The sequence below is a fragment of the Trachypithecus francoisi genome, unplaced genomic scaffold (genome assembly GCF_009764315.1).
Source record: "Trachypithecus francoisi isolate TF-2019V2 unplaced genomic scaffold, Tfra_2.0 Lachesis_group4, whole genome shotgun sequence".
Classification (NCBI taxonomy): Eukaryota; Metazoa; Chordata; class Mammalia; order Primates; family Cercopithecidae; genus Trachypithecus; species Trachypithecus francoisi.
In genome coordinates this window covers 53826251-53835846 of record NW_022681469.1, presented here as the reverse complement: position 1 = coordinate 53835846, position 9596 = coordinate 53826251, and the positions used below count along the sequence as shown (strand labels likewise).

The 9596-nt window shown below is 41.7% G+C and overlaps 1 protein-coding gene across 9 annotated transcripts in view; it reads right to left on the bottom strand.

The window, feature by feature from the left end:
- Window positions 1–9596, bottom strand: part of ATXN7L1 (ataxin 7 like 1) — a 271184-nt gene that overhangs the window by 214624 nt on the left and 46964 nt on the right. The gene's annotated exons all lie outside the window — the stretch shown is intronic.

The following is a 9596-nucleotide window of genomic DNA, read 5'->3' as shown; positions in this document are numbered from 1 at the left end:
CTCAGGTGATCCACCTGCCTTGGCCTCCCAAAGTGTTGCGACTACAGGCGTGAGCCACTGCACCTGGCTGAAACCTCTGTTTTTATAAATTACCAAGTCTCAGTTATTCCTTTATAGTCATGCAAAAAAACTGATTAACACACACCTGCTGCTGCTGCTGCTGCTTTAAGATCCTGTGCAGTGAGTCTGGGTTTCTAACCTCAAGAGAGTGGCTAGCACAGGAGATCGCTAGTCTCCTTCCAATTTTGTCCTGTTGAATGGCATAGAAGATTGGTTATATGGATATCAGAGAGAGGAGTCACTAACAAAGATGAAAATGTAGAACTCATTTGATAGGTGGAAGAGTAGGGTGGTTTCTGGTATAGGTTTTGGAGACGGCAATCTGAATTTGAATTGTGGCTCCATCATGATTGTGAGCAAGCTATTTAACCTCTCTCACCTTCAGTTTCTTTAACTGCAAAATGGAAATGGAAACAGCGAGGATTAAATGGGATCTCACATGGCACAGACTGGTATAAAGCAAGTGCGCAGTACAGTTAACTGTGATTATTGCTCCTGTGCTCACAATACTTCCTTTAACTGGTGCTTGGAACATCTTATTTTCCCCTTGCATAATTAATCCTCTACTTTGGCTGATGCCAGAAATGCAGTTTTGCTATATGGTGACATTGCACATACTCCAAGTGTGTAAGCCCCAGACACCTTTCAGTGACACTGCTGTGGGGCTTAGTGACTTGCCACCAGGCAGCCCACATAATTGTCTTGCTGAAGTTATAGAGCCCTTCCCTATTCTTCAGCTGGACACACTGAAATTCTTCGAGTCTCAGGAACAACATTGCTGCTTCTCAGCAACAGATTTACTTTCTCAAAATCCATAATGTCAGCTGGGCGCAGTGGCACACAGCTGTAGCTCCAGCTACTTGGGAAGCTGATGTGGGAGGATTGCTTGAGCCCAGGAGTTTAAGGCAGCCTAGGCAACACAGCAAGACTCTGTCTCCAAAAATAAACCCATAACGTCTATAGTGTGGACAACATAACACCCTTGGAGCTGTAGGGAGAAAGGTGCTCTCCTGTGAATGGAGAGGATGGTACTGACTAGCTGCAGAATTTGGGCTTGGGTTGCTTTATTGGTTTTGTCTCTCTTTCTAAGTAAGGATGAGAGACTTTCACTGCTTCACTTGTCCACCTTCGCATCATTACTTCTTATGACCCACAGGAAGGATATCTAGGGTAAAAGAATAAACTCAGGGAGAAGTTATTGGCTGGGGTATGGAGGTGACTAATTGGTCACACAATTGAGTTTGCATGTTGAGTGCTGAGTGCCTTGCAGTTTATAAAACACCTTCAGAGCCCATTTCATTCTCACAGCCACCCTATGATGAGGAAGGCAGGGAAATTGTAGTATTTTTATTACCACTTTACAAATGAGGAAACTGAGTCTTAGAATTAAGTAGCTTGTCCAGTATCTCATAGCTAAGCAATGGTGGATGGTATGACCAAGTCCTCATTTCCATCCTCCCAGTGAGTTGTTTCTAAGTGAGCTTTATATGGCCAAGATCATCTATTAGGATGGGGAAACATATTAAAACTTCTCGTTCTAGTTATTTTTAGCTTGCCTTTTTAACTTTTAAATTTTGTTTCATAGTATCAGTACTGTATTAGACTAGTATGTGCATGTAATTTATAATTAAATACACATGCTTTTGGGTTCCAGCTCCAAAAAATTATACTGATAAGGGTGCATGATTAAAATAGCTTGGAAGCCACAGCTCTAAGGAGGAGTCTTGCTAATACTGGAGATTAACAGATCCTCTGGCCCTTTATCTTTTTTTTATTTTTATTTTTTTGCTATTATTACTTTTGGTCAGGAACTTTTATTGGTCTGTGTTCTTCAGATTACACCACAATATTGTGAAGTGGTAATCCTGATTTTCTAGAGTAGCAGAAGGTGTTTTCTATCTCCTACAAAGTCTAAGGCTGACATGAATCATCTTTTGTTGAAAGGCTGTTCCGGTGCTTTGCAAACAGGATGGCTCCCAGCTCATACAGCAGAGGCAACCCCATTTCCGTATCATTTGTGGTCACTTACAAATAGCACAGGTTCAAGTAAGCATATGGGTTCCTAGGTGTCTGCACCTTGGTTCCTGAATCATAACAGGCCCACGCTTCTCTTTATAGGTTTATGTTACTAACTAGACTTGCTACTCTGTGGCATTCAAGAGCATGGTACTTCCAATAAACACTATATTGGAAGGAATTATTGTCTGATTTGTTCATTGCTCCATCCCCAGCAGTGCCTGGAACCCACTTGGTTCCACTGTCTGTTGTCTGGCTGAATGAATGGTGGATTAATGGTTACTCCTCAATTTTATCTTTTCTCTTGACCAAGACACCCCTAAAATGACAGTAAAGAAGTGAAAAAGAGTACAAAGACAATGGAAATGGGAGATATCAGCAAACAAGCACATGTTTTTGGAAGACAGGTGAGGAGTGATTGCTGACTGGGCAGAGTGGAGGAAACAGTGACCTATGTGTCTACAGAAAGGAGTATGGATGTGAAGTGAGTATATCTGCCTGGGATATAACCCTTGGGAGGCCTGGGAGCTGCAGGCACTGTATACTTCAGATGGCTGGGATGATGTGAGGGGAGACTGCTTGAGAGTCTGAAGGTTTGTTTACTGGAGAAAAGGGTTAGAAGAGGATCCAGACCAGGGGACAGGAGGCATGGTGAAGTGATGGGGTGACGGGAAGGCTAAACAGAGAAGATGGACTGAGGATGGCCACTCTCATGGCGTGATGCCCTCGGGCCTCTGCCTCCATCTGCTCTTAGAGCATGCTCTGGGCAGGAAAAGGGATAATTCATCTCTGAAAAAACAGAGAGGAATTCTTTTAAGAAAAGGCCTCCACGGCGGAGCTTGCAGTGAGCTCAGATCTGGCCACTGCACTCCAGCCCGGGCGACAGAGTGAGACTCCGTCTCAAAAAAAAAAAAAAAAAGAAAACCTGTGGAAAAGAGCGTACAGTGAGGATGGACTACCCTGCATATGGGGGCACCAGCTGTTAAAGATTGATAAGCCAGCCCACACCTGGCTTCTAAAAATTTGTTAAATGTATAACAAATTTCCTGTTACCCACTTGCCTTCCACGTTCTGCCACAGGTGAACCAGTCTGCAGATATAATCTCTGCTTAAGACTCCTGTTCCTCCTGGTCATTTAGCTATTTGGTTGACCTACAAACTCAGCTCTCTCATTGGCTCAATAAAAGTTATGATTTTGTAAAAAAAAAAAAAAAAAAAAAAAAAGAAAAGGCCTCCACATGCTGACAACTGAAAATTCTCTAAAGAAATGATGAGTTCGCAATGTAATCCCCCTATACAATGGGCCAGTAAAAAGCTCCACTGAAACACACTGAACCTCCAAGCCGCTTGTAGTGCCTCACTCTTAAATATGAATGGCCAAGGATCACCAGACATTTAAAGAAAGCACCCACCTGAAAGAGACTGAGACACAATGACCAGGAATAGAGGAATACGGAAGCTACACGACGAGTAGAAGAGAACTTCAAAAACACTTATTAATGCCCTCAGAGAGAGAAAAACCAAAACCAGGATGCGATGGTAACAGAAAAAGCAGAAAACAATCAAGAGCTCTTGGAAATTAAAAATATGATAGGGTGACATAAAAAAATCTTATTAGAAGGCTTACAAGAGCCTTCAAAAAAGAAAACAAAAGCAAACAGAAAGTAGAAACTGATATTATTATAGAGTTTTATAATCCATAAGGTCCAATATCTGACAAAAGGAATTCTAGAAAGGAGAACCAAGTAAATGGGGAGGAAGAAATTAAAACAAAACAAAACGCCACCAGTACAAGAACATTTACCAGAATTGAAGAATATGCATTTCCAAATTAAAAGGGCCCACCAGTGGAGCGCCCAACCCAAAGAAAGAAAAAAAGACCTCCATGGGCGTGAACCCGGGAGGCGGAGCTTTGCAGTGAGCTGAGATTGCGCCACTGCACTCCAGCCTGGGTGAGAGAGCGAGACTTCCTCTCAAAAAACAAAAACAAACAAACAAACAAACAAAAACCTCCATGGCACATTACTGAGTAATTTCAGATCAACAATGATACAGCGAAGATCCTATAAGCTTTCAGAGAGCAAAAGAGGTCTCACGCAGGACTGGCATCTCATATTAAGAGTGACACTAGAGCCAGAGGACAATACAATGGCTTTAAAATCCCAAGGGAAAATTATTTCCAACTTTGAATGTTCTGTAGCCACCAAATTACTAATCAAGTCTAAGGACAGATCCAAGACATTTCCATATTTTGACAACTCAAAAAATTTACCTTTTATGTAGGATGCCCCGGAAGAGTAGTCCTAGCAAAAGAGGGAGTAAATTGAGCAGGAGGAAGACAGGCTTCCAGTCAGTGGACTTCCCAAGACAATGGAGAGGGAAGCCATTGTCACAGAGCAGCAGCACAGCAGGCTGAGGGTCTAATGGGTTCCAGAAAATACAGGGGAATTGATGGGTTTATCCAGTATGTCTGACCAGCTGGGCAAAAAATAGTGGCAAGATATACCCAATCTAGTGGGCAAAATTAAGGATAAACATATAGGTAAGAATACAAGTAAAAACCATGAGGCAATAATTTTAGGACAAGCAAAAACCTACATACGAGAGGAAGTGGAATTGCCAGTATTACCTAATACGAAGACAGAGTCAATAAGCATGTTTTTAAGACACAAGGAAATAAATACTCCTTGGCTTTGTAAGTGAACAGTATAGATGCCTCTCACTATCCAAATACTTAGCCTTCATCCTTTAGAAGGGAACAGATTTGGATACTTTTCTGGAAGTTGTTCCTCATCATCTGAAATTCCACTACTCACATCTGAAACCCAGAAACCAAATAAATTTGGATGTACAGTGTCTCTCATTTTCTGAGCTTGTTATCTGACTTAGAAACTGGATAGATTCAGATACTTGATATTTACAAGTTTGATGTAACCACATACCTTCACTGAGGATGGAGAAGCCTTAGGGAAGGGATGGAGGAATAAAAACGGGTGGAGATGTGTGACAGCCAAATCCTACTCTACATGATGGAAGGTTCAGAGATCACCTAAATACCTAAAACCGATAAATGCAGAACACTCATATGCATACACTTCATAGAGATATGGAGTAAATACTAGAAGAAACAGCTAAAAGAGTGAAAAGTCGTTGCCTCTAGGGAGACAGGATTAGCAGTGGGTAGAGACAGGGCAAGGGACTGCCATTGGATTAAGTTTTTAGTACAACTTGGCTTTTAAACTGTACATGTATTACTTTGGGGGAAAAAAGCACATAAAAACTTTAATAAGAACACTAGCCTACTGTGTTCTGTCTCAATGTCTGTCACCAGCCAACTGTGTTTGGTTGAGCAAGACACTTTGATCTCCAGGTCTCAGTTGCTTCATCTATAAAACAAGGAGTTGGAGTCCTTCCCAGCTGTCCAATTCTATGACTGCATGGTTCTAATGTGCAAATTTGGGTTCTCTGCCAATGTTGGTGGTGTCATCCAAGCTTGAATTACTGGGTTGTAATATTATTTAGCATTGTGCTAAGAAAATAGCATTTTATTACATAGATATATATCTATAAAATGGAGACATCTGGAAAAACGTGCAATAAGAGAGTCTTGTGATTTGCGAGAGAAACAGAGGAATGTAAATTGTGACTATTTTGCAGAAGAGTGTGATATAGAAGAAAACACAGGATCATCAAAGAAGATAACACAACATGGCCACCAAGAAACAAACAAAGCAATAATAATCAAACAGACAAGGAGGGTTACACCCAGACCAGGTCTAAATGAGACAGAGGCTGGGGAATAGAAAAATAGGACCTTCCCATGGTATTTATACAGGTGAACAGAGAAGTCTGAATGGTAGATGATTTTGGCAAAAGCTTGAGACTGGGGATGAAAAATGATGAGAAAGATAGAAGCTGTAATATTTTACAAGAGACTTACAAATATTTTACCTTTGGGGATATAGAAGGAAGAGCTGATAGGGTTTGCCATCGAGGACGAAGATATGAAAAAGACACAAGACAGCAGGGACCACCTGAACTACTGGTGTCCAGGAAGCACAACATCTCAGAGTGAGGCAACCTTGGATTCTACTCCAACCCGTGTTTAATGTATGCAGAACGGAAGGTGAGATTGAAAAGGAAAGGATGGGGACTCTGTCTTTGCTGACATAAGCAAGCTCTGGGTCAAGAATACAGAAAAAAATCTGACAGTCAAAGTGTCATCCATATTTGCTGAAACTGACTTCTCTTGTTGGATTTGGAACCTCTTTCCAAAACAAACAGCAAACTTCCTTTAGATCCAGGCAGTAAAATTCATTTTTATATCATTCATTAAACATTTAAACCATTCACTTAAAAAAAGAACAAACATTTTTATTGTGGTAAAATAAACCACTCATTCTTATGGACACAGTACTCTTTCATGTCTTTAGGAGAATAACAGCAAAGGTTTATTGAGTACTTACAGTTCAGAGACCATTCTAAAAGCTTTATGCAAAATATAGTTGACCCTTGAACACCATGGGTTTGAATTGCATGGGTTCACTTATACACCAAAGTTTTTCAACCAAATGAGGTTGCAAATACAGTATTTGTGAGACACGAAACTTGCCTGCACAGAAGCCTGACTTTTCATATATTCGGGTTCCGCAAGGCCGACTGAGGGATGTGAGTAAGCACGGATTTTGGTATACCCAGGGGTCCTGGAACCAATTCCCCAAGTATACTAAGGATGACTGTATCTTGTTTAATTTTTTCAATAACCCTATGAAGTAGCTACTATAGATCCACAATCCCTTATCCAAAGCTCTTGGGCTTAGTGGTTTTCCCAAATTGAATTTATCAGGTTTTATTTAGTAAGGGCATATGGTGTACATTATATAACACCAGAGCAGTCAGGGGCTGCATCCTATAATCAGAAACACTAACATTTCTGCAGTGAAACATAGGAATAATCATACTAATTTGGATACAGTGCATAATAAATAGTCATATGTCAGTTCAGGGCAGACTTTGATGCCACATTAGTGTGCCTCAAATTTAGGGGGAAAAAAACCCAACTTTGTTTTCAGAGTGCTTGAAATGCACTCTTCAGAAATGCAGATCAGAATTTTTATCCCTATTTGATAGATGAGAAAACCAAGGCACAAAAAAATTCCATAACTTGCCCCAAGGGTCAGGGATTGACCCAGGCAGTGTGGCCCCAAACCTAGGTTCTTAACTGCCCTTGCCATATTGCTTCCTTCTATGTGGCTCACAGTTTAGGGTTGGGTGTAGATGGCATAAATTACATTTTTACCACGCAAGTAGTTAAGCAAGCTGGTATTCAGAACAACACAGAGTCCTGCTGATATGGAAGAGAGCCAGGTGACATCAACGCTTCCCATCCCTGAAGGACAGGGAGAATGACCTGGAGGAAGCCCAAGGCGTGGAGTTGTCCATAGCAGATCTTGAACCAGAAAGGCTCCAGGCACACACAGCATCTTGGAAAGGGGCTGTGCTTGCTTTTAATCCCATGGGATGAGGAAAATACAACAAAGTCCCAGATAAACCAGGTAAATATGGCCAGTGAGACAGGTGAATATGAATGTAAGAACTGAGAAGGCAACAAAGAGAAATAATGACTACTGTTTATCAAACACATACTCTATGCCAACTACTGTACTAAGCACTTTGTAAGCAATATCATGTTTTTTCCATGCAAAAAGTTTCTGAGGGAGAAACCATTATTATTCTCATTTTGTAGAAGAGGCTGAAGCTAAATGCACACAGTCCACAGTTTGTTGGAGGCAGAGCTTAAGGGGAAGAAAGAGCTGGTGGGAGAAAAAGTACAGGGTTGGAAGCTAGAAAATTCACTGAGTGAGATGAGAGCTGTGAGCACTGACAATTTCTAAAGAAGCAATACATGGACTCCACCAGCAAGGGTATTCATGGCTTATGCAATGAGAGCTATTTTCTATGAAGATACTTCTCAAATTATGTCTTCATGGGATAATGCCTTTCACAGGGTAAATGAAAAGTAAGTTTAAATACTAGATAAGCAGTCTTATTTGCTTTTTCACTAGGGAAGATAAGCAAATATGTAGCTCCCAATCTCCAACTTGGAGAAGGCAATCAATACATTTGACAGGCTGCTCAGTCCTCAAATAGTGAAGTGAAAAAACAGCCATTTCCGGGCCAGGCGCTGTGGCTCACGCCTATAATCCCAGCACTTTGGGAGGCCGAGGTGGGTGGATCACTTGAGGTCAGGAGTTCGAGACCAGCCTAGCCAATATGGTAAAACTCCATCTCTACTAAAAATACAAAAAAAATAAAATAAAATAAAATTGTCCAGGCGTGGTGGCATATGCCTGTAGTCCCAGCTACTCGGGAGGCTAAGGCAGGAGAATCGCTTGAACTTGGGAAGTGGAGGTTGCAGTGAGCTGAGATCATGCCATTGCACTTACTGCACTCCAGCCTAGGTAACAGAGTGAGACTTTGTCTCAAAAAACAAACAAACAAACAAACAACAATAACAACAAACCAGCCATTTCCCACTCAGAAAGCTCCTATGGGCCAGCATGGAGGAAGGAGGGGAAATATTGGTGCAATTTTATGGTAATTTATTTAATGTAATTAACAGCTACAAAACTCCCACAAATATACACTCATTGAGAAGATCCACACTACTGCCAGTGTCCTCATCTTCAACTTAACCAAAATCATAGATTTCAGCATGTATTATCAAAATGCGTTTACTAAGGCTACTTCCAAAGACAGAGGAGAAAACATAAAACTTCCTTTTCGAACTGGCCAAAGACAGAGTGCTGTTTACATTCCGAGCAAAATCACAAGCACTTAACAACTGGATGTTACTATGACCTTACAAGGACCTTCTCTGGAAAGAAGAGATTGAAAAGAAAACAGTAGTTGTTGCAAACTGGGCTAATCAGGTTTTCTAAAACATTCCCTGCAGGAAAGTTGTTGCGGGGCTCAAAGCTTGCCCTTTGGGAGCAAGGCTTCTAAGTAGGCAGTAATAAGAAGGCTCCTTGTCACTGGGGACAAACCAAGTGCCTCACTCAAAGTTACTGGTGGCAGATGCTATCCCCGGTGGTAGATGTTATCCTATCCCCCGACAGCCCCATTTTAAAGATGAGGACAAGAAGGCCCTGGGAGGTTCAGTCATTTATCGTACTAGATCACGTCAAGTATAGGAGGCAGATCCAGAAATGACTTGGAGGTCTGTCCCTATAACTGGAGCCTCTATGACAGAGCTGGAAGAGGGGCTGGAGTCTTTTTTCTTTTTTTTTTTTTTTTTTTTTTTTGAGATGGAATCTTGCTCTGTCGCCCAGGCTGGAGTGCAGTGGTGCGATCTCGGCTCACTGCAAGCTCCACCTCCTGGGTTCCCGCCATTCTCCTGCCTCAGCCTGCCGAGTAGCTGGGACTACAGGCACCCGCCACCATGCCCGGCTAATTTTTTGTATTTTTAGTAGAGACGGGGTTTCGCCATGTTAGCCAGGATGGTCTCGATCTGCTGACCT